Consider the following 17,193-nt stretch of genomic DNA (forward strand, 5'->3'; position numbering starts at 1 on the left):
TGGCATACTTTGACATATCGACCATCCATCCACACTGCTGCAATGGCATTCACACAACAACCAAAATCAAAAGAGAAACAAGCACAAATTTGCTCTGTTCTTTCCATTTTTTCTTTTTTTCTTTTGTTGATTTGCTTGCACGATCCCATGTGCTGTACCTTAGCCTCAGAAACCTGCTCTGGGAGGGTGAAAACAAACCTACTGGATATTAACCTAATTTGACCCAGAACAGGTTGTACAGCATTTAATCTTATCATGGTTCACAAGTGGTGTCAGCAGAAGAACTAGGTAGAAAAATGCCAAACCCAAATAAGTATTAAAGGCCTTCCGCCTTCTGGTGAAATAAAATCTGCACTTTGGGGAGTTTATTTTCCTTGTCTCTTCTTCACAGAATACAATATTTTGAAACTTTGCCATTTTTTTGAAGCACAATCTGTTCATGTATTCGAGTTGCCAAGACACAGACACAGTTTAACGTTCTTTGGGGTTTTCTTTTCAAGAAAGAAGAAAGCAACAACAGTAGCAAGATTAAAACACGGATTTCACAATGGCACCAGGAGAAGGGATTGCAAATGGGAATTGCCATGGCCGGCACTCGCACCTGCAGCACCAACAGCTCTGGTGGGATTAGCTCACGGTGCGGAGGGGGAGAGTGGTTACCGCCGCCCCGCAGCTCACCGCACGGTTATTTCATAAAAGTCTCGGGCTGTGATCAGGCAATTTCATGCCTCTCAACGGGATCAGGCAAAGTTTCTGAGCTCCTTTTGTTACAACATGCAAAATGCTTGTCTCTCCAAGCCTTCTGGGGCCAGCGTCTGCAAAGTGTCTTGCAGGAAGGATTAGCAATCCTGAACATGACTCTGCCTTAAAACCAGAAGCACGGAGCAGCGGTCAGCGTTGCTCTGCAGAGCTGCGGCTGCGCACCCCGGTAGGTTGCAACGGGGTGCAGGAACTGGGGTCCCCCCCATCGCCCCGTGCCCCAGCTCCCCGGCTCCCAGCTGCATGGCAGGGGCTCAGCCAAGGCAGCTGCTCCGAAAAACAAGGGTCTAGGTCACACATGCTTGAAGGAGTTTCTCCCCAAAGGCAAACACTGACGCTTAGAGAGCTTTTTTTTTTTTTTTTCAGAAAAGGAATAATTGCAAGTCCCAAGATCAGTTCTCTTCAATAACAACTGCCAAGCAAGTATCTCGCTGTCAAAATAAAATCCCCCGGTTTACCATAGCAGACATCGGCTTTGAAAGACTTGTATTAAATTGCAGTTTGCAGAGAAAGTCATCTGTACCAGAGCTCAAAATGTGGAGGCAGCTTAATAACATACAAAATTGGATGTTACCTGTTCCATCCACTAGAAAACCAGTATTTTCCATAGTGTTTTTATGAATCATTATTATTTTTAGCTTTGTTTCCTGAAGAAAATCACCGCATGTGTGTATTTGACAGTCTGTGTCCCTTGTGGCAAGTTTAAATCCACTGGCCAATTTCAGCCCTCTCTGACAGAGAAACCGAGCTTTTGGAGATTGCAAATCTGATAAAACCAGGTGACTAAATAAAGAAGTTCCCAACCTAGAGGCAGGCTGAAGCACAAAAGCAACCCATGGCAGACACCAGGCATCCGCATTCGAGCTGTGCAGAAGCCCCGGGTGTCTCAGACACCAAAATAACAGCACGAGGCTCGATCCTGAGGCACAAACCAGCCAGGGCCTGAGCATCGGTGGGGGGGTTCACTGCAACTCCTTGGGATTTGCAAGAAGGAAAGCCCCAATAAGCTGCCATACAAAGCATGAAGTCTATAAACGTCACTCCTTCCGCAGAACGTTCACAGTCCTGGTTGATGATGGGATCGTACATCTACTCCCCAGCATCCAAAAAATCATGATTTTTCCATGTAAACAACCACTGGTGGCTTTCTGGTCTCCAAGCCTTCAAGCTAGAGCTCATTTGAGAGCTCTCCCTGCAATTTTCCACACAGACACTTCCACAGGCACTTGACTCAAAAGCCAGGTTTGAAGAATAATTGAGGGAAAAAAACAGACTGGTTTGGAGCGATGCTGAGAGACATCTCCAGAACCGAGTTTTGATTCAGCAAAACATCCGGGATATCTGTAACGTTAAGCACAGGCTTAAATCTACTTTCTTTTAGCAAAGCAATTACCCACAGTAAATAGTGAACTGACTGATGCTAGAGAAGTTGCCACCTTTAAAAAACCTCCGTGCGTTCTTGGCAAGCACACCGATCCGGACAGCAGTAATGCACAAACAGTTAGGGGCAACATCACTGCAACCTTCCGTGCCCACCTACCCACCGCGCGTCCCTTCTGCGGGCACTGGCTAGACCAGCCCAAGAAAGTCAATGCTGAGAACGAAGTGAGGTCTGAAAGCAAAATCGTAATAGGAAAAAGAAAACCTGACTTAATGAAAACACATTAAATACTTCCCTGTGAAGGTCTTAAACCCAATTCCTGAGGGAGGGGAGAAAAAATACACCTTCCAATGGGCTTGTTAACCTCTTCCCACCAGCACTGACAGAGCGGACAGAGAGATTAATGTTGCTAGCTCCTTCCAATTAGGGCAGCGTTAAATATCAATATTGAAAAAGGAAACTTCAAAGTTTCACAACAAAAGGGTAGGAAGCATAACAGAGAATAATAAAGAAAGGGAAGACAGAGGAATTCACTACCCACGTACTCTGTAACAGAAAATAAACTTTTACTTCTGAAGGAAAATCCCATTCCCCAGTCTCCAGACTTTTCATTGCAGTCAAAAACTTTTTATGATATAATCCAAAGTAAATGGTTCCTTGCCGCAAAAAGCTCCTATTTCCTTCAAAGGATATTAACCAGTTCTGTCTTCACCACAATTTATTATTAAAGCTGTGTTCAATAGCAATGTAGCAACACTTTCTTTCAAATAACACTCTTTAGCATATAATTTGCTGGTAAAATTTCACAGGCGGGAAATGCCTCATTCTCCCACTTTTTTAAGAGATAAAAGTGGCTCATTTACTATTCCTGTCTTTCCTAAGGATTTTTTGTCTGATTTCTTGAAAGGTTTTGAAAGCCAAATGATCTGCATTTCCCCTAGCAGCTGTACTCAACTGTGTAAGCAAAACCCCCACCCCTAACATGAGGGCAAAATGGAAATGCTTGGTGTGTTTTCGTGGCAGAAGAGTGACTGGGCATCTCGTGGGCTCTGCGAGACAGCCCTGTACCACACAGCTGCACAACCAACGTCTCGCCCGATACTGAAGTGCCACTGTGCCCACTTTGCAGTGGAAAAGGACCCGTGGCCATGGCTTAGCTGCAAAACCCCAAACTGAGATGGTTCTTGCAAACCCAAGAAATTAAGATTAACCTTTTTTTGTCCCAGCTGCCCTGGAAATGCCCAGCAGGAGACAGTTCTTCATGTAAAGACTGGGTCTTCAGCTGCAAAGGGCATCTCTGAGCCATTGCTCAGTTCCAGCCTGTATTTCAGCAAGCAATGGCTGTCAATGAGAAGTTCAAGCCTTGCAGGCCAGGTGGGAATATCCAAACTTCTGAGAACTTCACCCATTAACACACCTGGACCCAGGCATATAAACACAGAGATATCTTAAAGCTGCCCATGGCATCCAGGGCAGAGCAGGGTCACCTGGAGCAACTGCTGCTGTAGAAGATGAGGCAACCTCATATTTAACATCAGTTTCACACAGGGTGAGCAAAGAGGGGGGGAAAAATTTGTTTTAAACTAGTATTAAAGATCATCTCACTGGTTTATTATTTAGGCTTGCAAATTATTAAAGGTTAAGGCACACGTAATGGTTAGAGCTGATATAAACCCATCTTAGCACACATGGGAGTTCAAAGGCTGGTGATGGACTTGCCCATCTCCTTTGGTCCTCAGTCACCTGCCCCAGCAACAGCTTGTCACCGCTCACCAGTTCTCAAGGTGAAAAGCCTTTAATTCTGTCCAGGTCTTTCCACCAAGGAATCCCACAAGTGGGGACGCCCCAGCCAAGCGTAAGAGGAGTAGGAAGGCCAAGTGCATTCCTGGCATCCCCGCAGTCAAACACTCACCACCTCTAGACTAAACAACAGGCACCGAGCAAAGATGCCCGAGATTCCCTGCCAAATCATTGTGCTTAAAAATTAAAATATACGTAGATAACAAAGTATATTTTAAACGAGTGGGTCTGAGGAAGATGCCATGCTGCCAGAGCTCATTCTTACCACCTGGCTCCAGTCTAGCTGAAATGGAAATCAAGTCCTCAGTCAAAGAGAACAAACGCAAATGGGTGTAAATTCACAAACTAGCCACTTCTGGTGGTTTTAGTAGTACAAATGTATCTTTCCGGCAGCCCTGCTTGCCCTCCTATGGGTCGTTGTGGGATCTCCGCAGCCATGACCACAGTGCCTCCTCCCACGGGCTTCGTCTGTGCGAAAGCCTTTGAATTTTGCCACACAGGTAGTCAAAGCATGGAATCAGACCATGCCTTTTCAATTTAAATGTCTTTGGGACAGATCTGCAGGTGATAGGGAGGCTGGTGTTGGTGACAGCGGTTTGGTGGCTAGGGTGGGGAGGCACGAGAGAAGTTCTCTCACCACTTCTCCCTCCGTGGTTGGGTTGCGTGTCTTGGTAACACTTTGGTAAAGCTGCATAAAACCTGGTTGTGCGATGCTTGAAGCAGGGTGCCAGGGACAGAGTGGGTGAGTGGCTGAGCTGTGCCCACCGTCCAGTTTGTAAGTGCAGAGCTTTAGCCAAGCCCTGGATTCTGGAGAAAAAAAAAAGCTAGGTGTTTGTGTAGGCACCAATGATGTGGAAGTGGGCCTGAAAATCTGTTTTCCAACCCCTCATTAAGCCACAGAAAAATAATTTGATGTGCAAGAGATTCTTAAAACCTGTTGAAATTTCAACCAAAGGCCAAAAGAAGACATGAAGTGGATATTGTGCTTTATTTGCCTCCTTAAAATATAATACAGCTGCTCGCTCCTTAGCCCTGTCAATAAGTAAGCATGGGCAAGCACCAGTGGCTGCTCTTCCATCACTGCCATGAGCAACTGGATCGGCTGGAGGCAAATGGAGATGCTCCAACGAGGAACATGGAACGTCCTTTGCGCAGGATAGGGACGTTTCCTGCACGTCCTTTATCTGTGTCTTCCCTCGCGGTTGTTTGCAGTAACTCCTTGGAAACGGCAAACTTGAAATCTGTTTCCTTAACAACTCATTTCAGGGCTGCTTGGGAGAAGGGAGCCGAGCCTGCCGTGGTCGTGAGGCTGAGACATCTCCCAGCTCCGGGCTTTCCTTTCTTATTTCGGTGCCACGGAGTTGCCGGCTCATTTGGTGGCCATTGGCGCATCCAGGTCTGGGCACACCATCGCTGCTGCCAGCCCCATCACTGCACCCCGTGTCCACACTGCACCTCACACCTTTATGTCTCAAAAATTGAAGCATTATTTATTTTTCTTTTTTTTCCCCCTGGAACCACGTTTTGAGACAGGAAGCGGCAAAGGCAAAAGCACTTTTATAACCGTGACGGATTTTGCCAACGCGTACCAGAACCAGGATACGCCTAAAACACTGCGCCAGGCGCAGAGATGCCACGGGACAGCCCTAATTGCCTCTGAACGCCTAGTCCTCCACTCCTCCTCTTGGTGCTTTTCTCAAAAAATAAATAAATAAGCAAATCTCATTTCATACCAAACCTGGAAATGCCAGCAGGCTAAATGGAGTGCTTGAGTCACTTCTCGCTCTGCCTCTCCTTTCTAGCTCTGACTGATGGCTGAGACACACCGCACTGAGCAGGGGGGAACCTGCTCCTAAAGACACCTCCCGGAGACTCAACCAGCCAACACATCGCCCCAAGCGCAACCAAATTTGCTTTGGCAAAGAGGAGATGACCTCAGAACCACAGCCTAGAGGCAGATACTTTCTTTTCTCAGGTTCAGTCTGAGCAATGAAAATACAGAGACAGAAAAACCCTGCATCCCCATCTGCAAAACCTATGTCTGGAAACCTGTACAGTAGGAAACCTTGAACTGTTGGCACAAGACGCGAGCAGAGGATGCTGCATTCACCTTCCATTTTAATTCCCAAGGCTCCTGAAGAAGAGCATGGCATGCCACAACCTGGGCACAATTCCCAGCGACCACGTACCGGCCGATCCCAAACTACTTGCCGACACCGTTAGCACCCACAATATAATGCTGGAAATGTAATTCACTGTCCGTGCCAGCGGCTGCCCCAGGGTTTCTCTGTCGCAGGGCTCGGCTCGCTCCTCTGACTCAGTCCTGCAACCTGTAATAAACCCAGCGCAGGAGAGGCCCCAAACCAAAATAGCAGGGCTTTTGCAAGGAGCGATGGAGGTGCACCGAACGAACGGCGTGGCAGAGGTTGTGCAACGTCTGCGCGGATCACGCCAGGGTTATTTGCGTCTCAGGGCCTGTCTCCGCTGCAAGAGCGAGCCGCGGCTGACGTAGGTCAGCTCTGCTGAGGCACAAACACGACGGAGACAAAGATCTTCAGCTTTACTGCAAGGTAAAATCACAAGGTCAGTCCTTCATGCCTGCCTCAAGATTGGCCTCCAGCAGGAGACGGGTTTGGTGGCAAAGCTCTCAACAGCACAAGAACAAAACGCTGGAAGAAGGTGAAGCACAAAGCTTTGCAGCAAGGACTCCAGCAGACTAATCTCTGGATCCCACAGTGCAGAAACATACAGAAATGTCACCAAACTGTGCAAATATCAGAACCTATTTGCCTGCCTTTCAATAAGCTCTGTACTTCAGTAATTCAATTTTGAAGATAATTTCCTGATTCAGGCTAATCTCTCTTACTCTGCCCATTTTGCTCTTAACACATCCTGCAAAAGGGCTGCAGGCTACTGTGTTTATTCATGTCAATACAGAAACCAGAGGGATGCAATTTCTTCTTATCTATCTGCACATTTTGGTTATGAGAGTCTGTTTGTCACTCTGATAAGAGTACATCTCAAAATTTTAGAAGAGTTAAGACCTTCTGAGTGTGAAGCGGAAGAGACACTTTGATAGAGATTAGACATGAGATCCTGTGCTAAGACATGCACTGAACACAGGCCTGCACAGACTCTGGGAAGGGGGGGGCAGGGAGCTGACACAGCTTTTGGGCAATTCTGTACCCTCCTGTAATCCCCCACCAAACAAAACTGAGCCCCCCTGCAGCTCCAGTCCGTAGGAGCTTGCAGGGAGCACTGGGGTAATCACGTGCTGGAGCAACCTTCCAGCAGGTTTTGTGGGACACCAACACCCAACACCAGTTTGGAGATGAAGACTGGCTGGCTGAGGGAGGGGGTGATACAACGCAGCTGCACGGGAGAGGGTATGAGGGTTTCGGATGATCTTTCGTGTCCGGTGGAAGTTGCTGCCACCTTGCTGGGCTGTTTTATGGGCTCCCACCCTGGTTTGGACCTTCCATTGCGAAGACCTTGGACTTCATTTCCCAACTTGGCTCTGCCCCGATGAGTTCCCTGCACCCCGCTCCAGTGTTTGTTTGCAGGAACACCAACATGAGAGAGGAGACGGGGCCTTCCGAGCCCATTTTCACACTCACAGACCAACAAAGAGCAACCACATGCTCCCTTCTGACGCGAACAGTTCCGAGGAAACGGGGAGGTGACAACAAACAGCTTTTCCAGATAATGTCCCTTCCCAGCCCAGACACAGCATCGCTCCCAATCTCAGCAAGGGAACTGCAGGCACAGCATGGGGCCACCCATCATGCTCCTGTTGAGCTGGTGCCAGGACCACACTGGTATCTGCAGACGTGACAAGGCAAGACAGAGTCCTCCCCTGACATCCTGCACTGCCGAGGCAGCCTTTAGATTAGACGGTTTTTCTTTAGAAAACAGATGCAATGCAAAGCAGCCCTAAATCCGTCGTACTTTAGGTGCTAATGTAAGTGGGAGATGGTAGATACGAGAAGTTTTGCCTGCCTACGGCTTTCAGCATAGGGCACAAGAGACTTTAATATTAAAAACCCTGTTACAACACTTTGGCTGAACTCATCTGGCGCGTGCATCCAGCTGCTCAAACCTCGATGGCCTGGGGGAAAGGGCACGGCTCCTCCCGAACAGCAGCACCTCTGTGCAACCAGCGACAACATCACCTAGAAGGAAAGGCACTCGATGCACCACAGCTGGGAGCATCTGCTGTCGGGCAATTCCGACCTGATCCCCAGCACCAGCCCTGCTCCTCCACAGCTCTCCAGGGATCACCGGCTTCCTTCTCTGGGATCTCCCAATTGGGTGCAAAGTGGAAACGTGCAGTTCTCTGCTGATTCACCCCAGTTGCAAGATGTTCTGTCAGGGACCGGGCGCTGCCTCGTGACCCGTCGGATAAAGAGGGGAGGAGGAGGTGGTGGGTGGAAGGGACTGTGCGCTGGGATGTGCACGCTCCAGTTTCAGCTCTAACAATCCCATCCATGGCTGCAGGCAAGTTAATCATAGAAGATCTCGAGTTGGAAGGGACCCATGAGGATCTCATCGAGTCCAACTCCCAAAGTTGCACAAGCCTTGTTTGTGTGCGTGTCCCCTCTCTGCCTACTGTGCAGGTGTGCTGCAATAATGAATTAAGACAAAAACACCTCTGTTGCTTTGGGCTCTGACTCACATCCACCAAAGCGAAGGACTTCCATGGATGAGGTTGTTGGCAGCCGCCAAAGAACACTGCCCACATCGCACGGGGGGCTACAAGGCAGCACGGGCTCACACCACCATCCCGTTCCCCTTGGCACCTGAGAGTATTGGCCCGAACCCATGGAGGTGGCTCAAGCTAGGGATGGGAGAGCAGCACCCATCCCCACCAGGCTTGTGAGACATCTGTGTCACCCTTTAGCTGCAAGGACACAGCTGCCCGTGCCGAGGCTGGGGCTCTCCCTTGATGCTCCAGACATGCTGGATCCTCCAGAGACCACTGTGGAGGCACATGCATAAAAACCCAAAATGCAAAATTCAACAGTTTGCCTCTGCATACCCCCATCTCCAACAGTCTGATGGAAATCCTATAAGGACCAAAGCCTCTTCCTTCTTCTCACCTTGCTTTGCCTAACTACTTTTCCACCCATCAACTTAATTTCCTTCCTCATCCTTCCAAGCCTTTTTCATCACACACAGAGAAAAACCACTTCCACTCCTCCTGTCACACCACCTCAAACGCCCTCAAATCCTCCAAATCCCTCACAGCTGCCCGACGTGAAGCTGCGAGAGCCAAAGGCAGCTAACGGCTCAGGGAAATCTTATTGGGGTCCAAGCAACGCCAAAAAGGACTTTGTTTTCTGCTCCCTGCGGTCGCTGGAGCGGGTCGCATCCTTCGCGGGGCTCCTGAGCCTCCAGCATTTGGGCAAGTGCATCCTCCTGTTGCTCTGGGAAAGATGCGATGGTGGCGGAGATCCCACAGAGCAACAGAGGCTGTCGGGAGCCTGGTGGCCTCTCCCCTCGCCCCTGTTATCATGAGAAATCGCAGCAGTGGAGCTCCAGGGAGGCGAGTAGCAGGGGCAGTCACTCCCTCCCATCACCAGTACACCATAAATCAAGCCCGTATTTTCCCTCTGCCAAGGTCCGCTGGCTTCGCTGCCTCCCCATCCCAGAGCCTGTTTTCTTTGCTGCTTATCTCAAATTAGGAAATCCACAGGAACTGCAGGCCGGGGAAGCTGTTTGTCAAGAGCCTCCGGCCTTCATGGGGATTTTTTATGAGGGACTTTTCATTTAGTTGCTGCTTTGTTTTCAAACCCTCGGCTGTCTGCTTGCAGTGGGAGTTTGCTGGAATCAAAACTGGAGAAAAGCTCTTGGAATTCACCCGGGGAACAAAAGGGCTTTTGTGCAGGAGGATTTGGAGGACGCGGCTGCTTTCATTGCCGCTACCTTAATTTCTATTTTCTCCCTGCCAAAGAGCACCTGCCAGCGGCACCGGAGGAGGTGGGCTGCTGCCCGTGCACAGGGGGGAATGTGCAGGCAAGAGGACGGATGCCTTCCACTCCCACAGGCAGCGGAAGCAGAGCGCTTTCCAAAACATTCACGCATCGTGGCGTGCAAGATTTACCCGAGCCTTTCGGCCGAGCTTCACGCTCCCTGCCCCGGCTCTGGCCCTCACACGGAAGGCAGGGTGGGCTCTGCTCCTCCATGCGGTGGCTGGACCCTAAAAAGTCTCCCAAGGGACGGGCAGGTGCTGTGCAGTGGGTGCTCCCATGCGACGCAGCCCCATGGATGAGGGGCTGAAGCTTCCACGGCCAGCGTGAGTGGGGATGCTGCGGGTTCACCCGTGAGCGGGGCATCACTCCTGCTACTCCATTTGCTTTTTTTTTTTACTTCCCCTTATCCACCGAGATTTCACCTCAAAATGCCAGAGTGAGTGACCACATGCAGCTACGGGGCTCTGACCAACTTCCCATACAAATATTTAGCAGGCAGCAGCAAGCCTCCTTATACACAGTCTTATCTGCCTCATCCATGGTGGGAACAGGATTTGCCTTAAATCTACCAGCCTCAACCCAGCTACAAACACTTCTACGCTTCCCAAACCCGCTGCTCCGTGGAAAACTCGACGCAGTAAAGGAGCATCCACCTCCTTTCCCCACTGCTCTGCGGAGCCTCAAAACCCAACCTTCTTAGGTCTGGCTGCAGGGAGGCGATAAGGATGCTCTCCCCATCAGACAGACTTTTTGCTCGAGGTCTACCTCCAGTTTCAATTTCGGTTTTCAGGTTTTTTTAACGTGCTTGATGCAGCTGGGATTTTTCTCCCAGCGGGTCCTGCAAGGTGTTTTTAAAGAAGCATCACGAGTGGAGGACCCCGCAGCAGAGTTTCATTTCCCTTGAAAAAAAATGATCAGCTCCCAGATCTGTCCCGGCTGCCCGGACACCGAGGGGTGACGAGTCCACGCACCCGGCTGAGCAGGCGAGGGGCAGCCACCCTGCCAGCGCCAGCACCGTGCTTTCTGAGCCAGGGCCTCTTGGAGCTGTCAGATGTGCTGCCAGCCTGGGGAAATGCAAATTGCTTTGGAAAACGAAGGTGACATTTCCACCCGCGTGCTGATTTCTGCTGCGCTGAAGACTCAAAAGCCCAATTCAGGCCTGCGGCTCCAGCTATGAAGGTTTGTATGTCTTGATGATTTAAGCATGTGCTTACCGGGAGCACACGTTCCTATTAGGGCTGTATTAAGCGGCAAACTGAGCAGGACCACGTACCTAAAGGCTCTGCCAGACTGCTGTCTTAGCCTTTGCTGTCTTAGCCTTTGCAATAGCTGCAGCAAGCATCTGTCCCCTGGATACCCGGCTGCAGGCTTCAGCCCATTGCTCAGCCAGACCCACCAAAAGACGCAACCCACACACAGACACTGGCAGAAGTCCCTCTGCAAGCGGTGGTGCCAGCCGGGTTGCTGGTTCCCCGTCATTTCTTCCCCGTGCCCGAGATGCCGTCCCGCAGCATCCGCTGGCGAAGCTACGCGGGCAAGCGCTGTTCAGCCAAAAACAAGTCAGGAGGGTTAAACACGGGAAAAGCAGGTCTTTGCTAAATCAGGAGGGCGCAATGGACCAGGAAGACTCTCCTGGGGAGCTCAGCAAACTGGCCCTTTGGGGTGTCACTGGCCCCAGGAAAGCCAGTTATTTGTCCTTCAGCTCTGAACGGCTTCTCCCCGCGTGTTAACGCAGCCCCGTTTCTCTGCAGAGACGCTTTTGCTCGCTGAGCAGGATTGCACCTTGTCTGTGGGATACCTGTCTTGGTGTCATCACCCTCGCAGCAGGACAGAATAAAATCTAATCAATACCACAGGGCAATCTGAGCTCTGGTTTTATTTCTGTTACCGGGTGCTCCAGGCAGCCACAGGAGTCTCATTTTACCAAGCACAGATTTAATTCGTTCAGCATATTGTAAATGTTGGACATTTACACTACACCATTATCAGCCATCTTCTACTGCTGATGCGCTGCATATAAAACTCGGGTTTATAATTTTCTGCTCATGAGTAAAGCCACCTTCGGACAAAATGGGCAGTTTATGTTCCACAGAGAGAAAACTGCCCAATGATTTGGTCATTCTGTGAGTTGTAGAGTACCAATAACTTTTACAGCCAAATGGGAATATCCACGGAATAGAGGAATGTACCCCAAGCCATTACTTTAGCGAATATCCTCACCCTCTGCAGAAGGTCCCTGATGAACAGGAGGGCTACGTTAACACCTCTGGGTTGAAAAGATTTATTAAATAGTGCCAAAGTTGTACAAGACACCTCTAGACTGAATTACTTCTCTTCAGTTCCCAAGTTGTGCTGTTCTGCTTGGCAGCTGGCAACTGTTTGTTTCAACTAAAAGTGTTGAACCAAAGATAATTTTAGGACCACTTCCCTCTTCTGTGGTGCAAATAACACTCAGAAGAATTTCAAATCAACATCTAATTTTAATGATATGCTGCTTATGCCCCGTCCTTCACTCGTGGCTGGGGCCAAGCAGATGAGCTGATTAGAAATCTGGTGGCAATCTCGCCCAGAGGTTTTCCCGCATCAAAAGAATGCCGCGGCACCCGCAGCACTGACATGGAAGGAGAAGATCTGCTTCCTTCCTTAACGTTTTGCCATGGGGCATTTTTGTAAAGGTTCAGCCAAATATTGTGATTCAGTTTTCAACACGGTCAAGACCTTGACCAATCTGCCTTTGCGCTACCCTGTCAGACAGCTCTCTTTTGCTATTCTTTTTTTAACAGCTTATCTGCTTATTTTTGTACCTAAATTATTAAAGATGGTATTTGACAGTTGTGGACAGCATAGATGGGAGGAACTAACTCATGCTCCCTCTGCTGGCAATGCCTCCCAGCAAAGGTGTAGGTCCTACTTTAAAAACGCACAGGAACCCTATTCACAGTGAGAAGCTAAAGACAACCACAGCAAAACGAAACCCACGTCCCCTCGGAGCCCCAGCGTCCACCCGGGGTCTCCAGCAGCGTGATTTTGGGCAATACCCCAACACCGGAGCAGGACAGGAGGCACCAGGACAGTAACGACACCCGGTTTCCACTGTCAGCAACAACAGCGGCTGCTCCAAGAAACCGCCGACGGCAGAGACGGGCGACAACCAAGTCCGTCCGACCACCAACACGATGTCTCGGTCCTGCAACCACTTCAGCAATGCATCTTTGCGCATATAAGAAGGCCCAGGAGGCTCAGAGCCGCGCACGTGAAGGTCTGCAGGATGCAGCATGGCTCGCGGGGCTTCCAGGGAAGCTCTTTCAAGTTCAAACAGATTTTAGCCAGAGGTCAGAGAGCGTGAACTTCCAGCTCTCCTTCCAGGCACCTGCGAAGAGCATACACTTGCTTGTATGTCATATAATAAAGTAAAGCAAGCAGTATGTAAGGAACAAAAGCCTTTCCCCAGCTTTTATCATGCAATTTTATTTCAGTTTGGAAAATGTTGAAGAAATGCATTACGGCACAGTACAGCAAGTCTTGTCCTTTCTCTCCCAACAAAGTGTCCCTGACACAACTGGGCAGATTTTTTTCTATCCACATATGTCCACGTGGATCAAACCCCGTCAGGTTACACCTCTCCACCCAGCCTTCTAAATCAGGAGCTGTAAATACAAAACTCCCTTTATAAGCCTTTCTATCAAAGCCTCCATAGAACTCCCTGTGCGAGGTTCACGACTGTAGTTTCAGTTACATACATACACGCTCGCAAACACAATATTGCTTTCTAAGTCGCAAGAACAGATAAGCAGAAAGGGGAAAAAAGAAACCAAGAGAAAGCGGGGTAGTATAAATCATCTACGCAGATCCACGATGTCCATCCTACTTAGCAACCAGGACAAAATACATCCCCAACCTTGTAAATTCTTACGTGTGTGCTCAACCCCAAGCACATTCAGTCCCACTGACTCCTGCAAAAGGACTCATACGCTCTAAGTTTAGCACATGCCTGAGTAGTTTCGAGATCAGAGCATGAAAAAAATCCTATTTAACTTCTCTTTTAAGGGGAAAGAAAAAAATTCTTCAGACCCCACTCCTCCAAATGAGGGCCCTGCTTGACTACAGCTGCTCTGAATCGGCTTGGATTCAATCTCCCAGATTGCTCCTTGCGTTTCAGCTGCGGCAATGCCTTTTTAAAGCAAGCTCCTGGAAAAAAAAGCCTCCCCCTCCTTTGCAGGAGGTGCTGGCTGGGGAGATGCTTGCACAGGATGGGCCCTAAATGAGTGTGCTGCAAGGTAAAGTAAATGCTGGTTGTTGCTGGAAGCGCTGGCATTGTTCTGAGGTCCGTGCAGGAAGAGCAAGAGGAGGAATGCTCTCCTAGTGCAGGAAGCTGTTCCAGCCTTTTATCAGACATAAAGCTTCTGATTTCTTGCGGGGGAAGTACCAAATGTTTTTGAGGGGAATTAAAAAAAAAAGGGGGAAAAAAAATATCACATGCTTAGCTATAAAGGAAGCTGCCTAATGACATGAATGAAACTGAAGTCATGCTACGTGGAAGCTTGCTGTGCTGCCCAGCTCAGGTGGTCATGAGCAAGGGCACGTTCCCGTCCTGTCACCCTACACAGACCCGGAGAGGTGCAAGCCCAGAGGTCCTGCTCTCTGCCAAAAAAGTGCCTGCTGTGAATTCAGTCTGTCTTGTCTCCAGAAAGCAACTTACTACACTAATCATCTTTGAATGCAGCGTCTGTGTTACCCTCCCTGGCTGCCGGGAACTATTTTGGGCTCTCCCTCCAGTTCAGATGCTGCTCCGTCAGGGGGCTGTTTTGTGATGTCCTTTCACGCAGTGCTCCGCACCGATCTGGTCTTTTAGTTAATTTGTAAAACTGATTCCTTGGCAGGAATTCAAGCTCTCCGTAGAGATGTTCCAAGTTTTATTAGCAATGAGCAAATTACTGGTGTCCTTGGGAAAGGTAAGGAAGTCAGAGTCTGTGTTAATTGCCTTTATTTTTTTCTAGAGGGTATCTCCCAAAGGACAACTCTATGCCACATAGAATGGCTCTCTGGTTACATAAGTACCTGTATATATAATGGCTGTCATGGCTTATTGCATAGATATCTGAGGAAACTTCAGACCAAAGTGCGTTCACCTTTTTATCAGACTTTGTGCTTTGAGCCAACCGCTCCTCGTCTGCAGCCTGGTTTCTCGTGGTAGGTTATTAGGGGGTTATGGTTTCCATCTCTTACAGCTAAAAAGCCAAAACCACCTTGGAACAGGTTGAAAAACAACAGTATCTAGAGTATTGCCTTTAATAGGCTACTCCGTCAACCCTCTGCTTGTTAAATGAGAGAAAAATCTGTGGGCATGTAGTGAAGGTCAGTCTTGTGGTTTTTGAAAGCATTTAATTAGTACGGTTAAGTACTGAGGTCTGCTTGGGAGTGAACTTCTGCATTAACCATCAGCATCTTTCTATTCAGAGACGCAAATCTGCAAGAGGGGGCTGCAGGTTAAGTCTACACCTCCACATCCAAAACTTCAGTGGTGGTCAAGCTTAGGATGAAAACTGTTGCAGCTTCCCTGCCCTGTTGCTAGCTCCGAAACCTTCATGGCATTTGGAAATCAAGGTCAGATCTCTGTCTGCACCTCATTAACAGCACAGAGTCCCAGCTGGCCAGATCCTGACCTTCTTGTGCAGGGTGACCCACTGCACCTTCAGGGACCCATCAGGGCTGCCAAAAGCCGGGTGCTGTGACTTGCACTTCTGCCGAGTCATTTTCGCTAAGTGCTGAGGCTCAGTGCTTAAACAAATCTACTTAAGATGTAGTTTTGCCCCAAGGGGTTTTGGCATTTGGATGATGGCATGTAAAGTCCCTGTCTTTTCCTTCATCTAACTGGAAGAAGGAGGCCAGCTGTTCTCAGCTCCTACAGGTGCTTCACTCCTTGAAGGCAGCAACAATAAATGGCACATACCTGGGCTGTAGTCCCTGGGCAGTAGTGTGCAAAAATGCTATGATCACAGGCTGACGCTTCCTTTTTAAAAGGCTACAGCATCAGCTGTTTGAAAGAAGAAATCAATTCCAGTCCTCGCAAAGCCAAACTTGGTTTTATTTCTTCATACTTCTGCAGCACTGGAGACCCTAATTGTAGGCAATTAAAGCAGCCCTAGGAAAAAAAGGGCTGTGTTGAAATCCAAGCTGGAAAGTGTGCCTCTAAATGGGTGCCAGTTGCCAGCACTGGAGAAGTGCCCTGGAACAAGGAGCCGGTGCCCAGGGCAGTGCTAGGCGCTGTACCAAAAGGACCTTCTCATCTCCTGTGTCCTCTTTAAGTGAATGCTTCACCTCCTACATGCATGTACTTGCGGGAGCCCGCAAGTCTAGCGGGCTCTTACTGGGGCTCCTGCGAACGGGAGATGCTGAGAGCAGATACCATGGAGCGACTCCAGGGAAAGAAAATCAGTAATCGATGCTGGGTTTGCCTTCAAAATGTTCTCTCTCCCTTCCTTTTTGATGCTGGTACTCTGGGAAGGTTTGTCTTTGCCAGATGGGGACTTCCATTACTTTAGAGCTGTCAGAACAACAAAAGACTTCTTTGAGTCCTTTTCTGTATCTGACCTTGAACTACTGGAGAAGCAATAAACGTTCTTAAGAGGAATGATAACATGGAGTGAAGTTGTAATTTTTATATTTTAACTTGTTGCTGGAGTGTCAAATAAGCCCTGCTGAAAACACACGAATAGGGAACTTCAGGCTCAGACCCCATTGTGGGAGGAAAATAAGCACAAAAGCATGTTGCCTGGGATTTCCACAGAAGAACTGCCAGATGATGCTCTGAGGCCATTTGGCGCTGATAAGCATTGTTTCACTGAGTGCAATTACATATTTTTGTTTAGAAAGAGATTCTCCTTCAAAAGCAGCTACCAAGTCTATGCTGATTCAGCCTTCATTAAAGGCCTCTTACTGCAGACACAGTGAAGTGTTGACTCCTGTACGTACTTTCTGTTGCTGCCTTATCTGTGGCATCTCATCTGCAACTTCTGCTGGGTTTTTTTTTTCCACTGGTTTCATGCGAGTGCAGTACAAGTGGATGCTGCTTGGGCTTCAGTTCTTCTAATAATTTTTGATCTGCTTGGGTGAAGGCTAGGAAAACCTAGCTTCGATTATAAAATTGCAAGCTAAGTAGGCTAACAAAACAGCAACAGCAAGAAACTGGATCAGCTGTGCTCGGTGAAGTTTTCCTGCTCAAACAGGGGAAAAAAAATGCTTTCTCTCTCTGCAATCTTTCTTACAGATATGAAACTATCT

Source organism: Haliaeetus leucocephalus, unplaced genomic scaffold (assembly GCF_000737465.1).
Source record: "Haliaeetus leucocephalus isolate CR32 unplaced genomic scaffold, Haliaeetus_leucocephalus-4.0 Scaffold646, whole genome shotgun sequence".
Classification (NCBI taxonomy): domain Eukaryota; kingdom Metazoa; phylum Chordata; class Aves; order Accipitriformes; family Accipitridae; genus Haliaeetus; species Haliaeetus leucocephalus.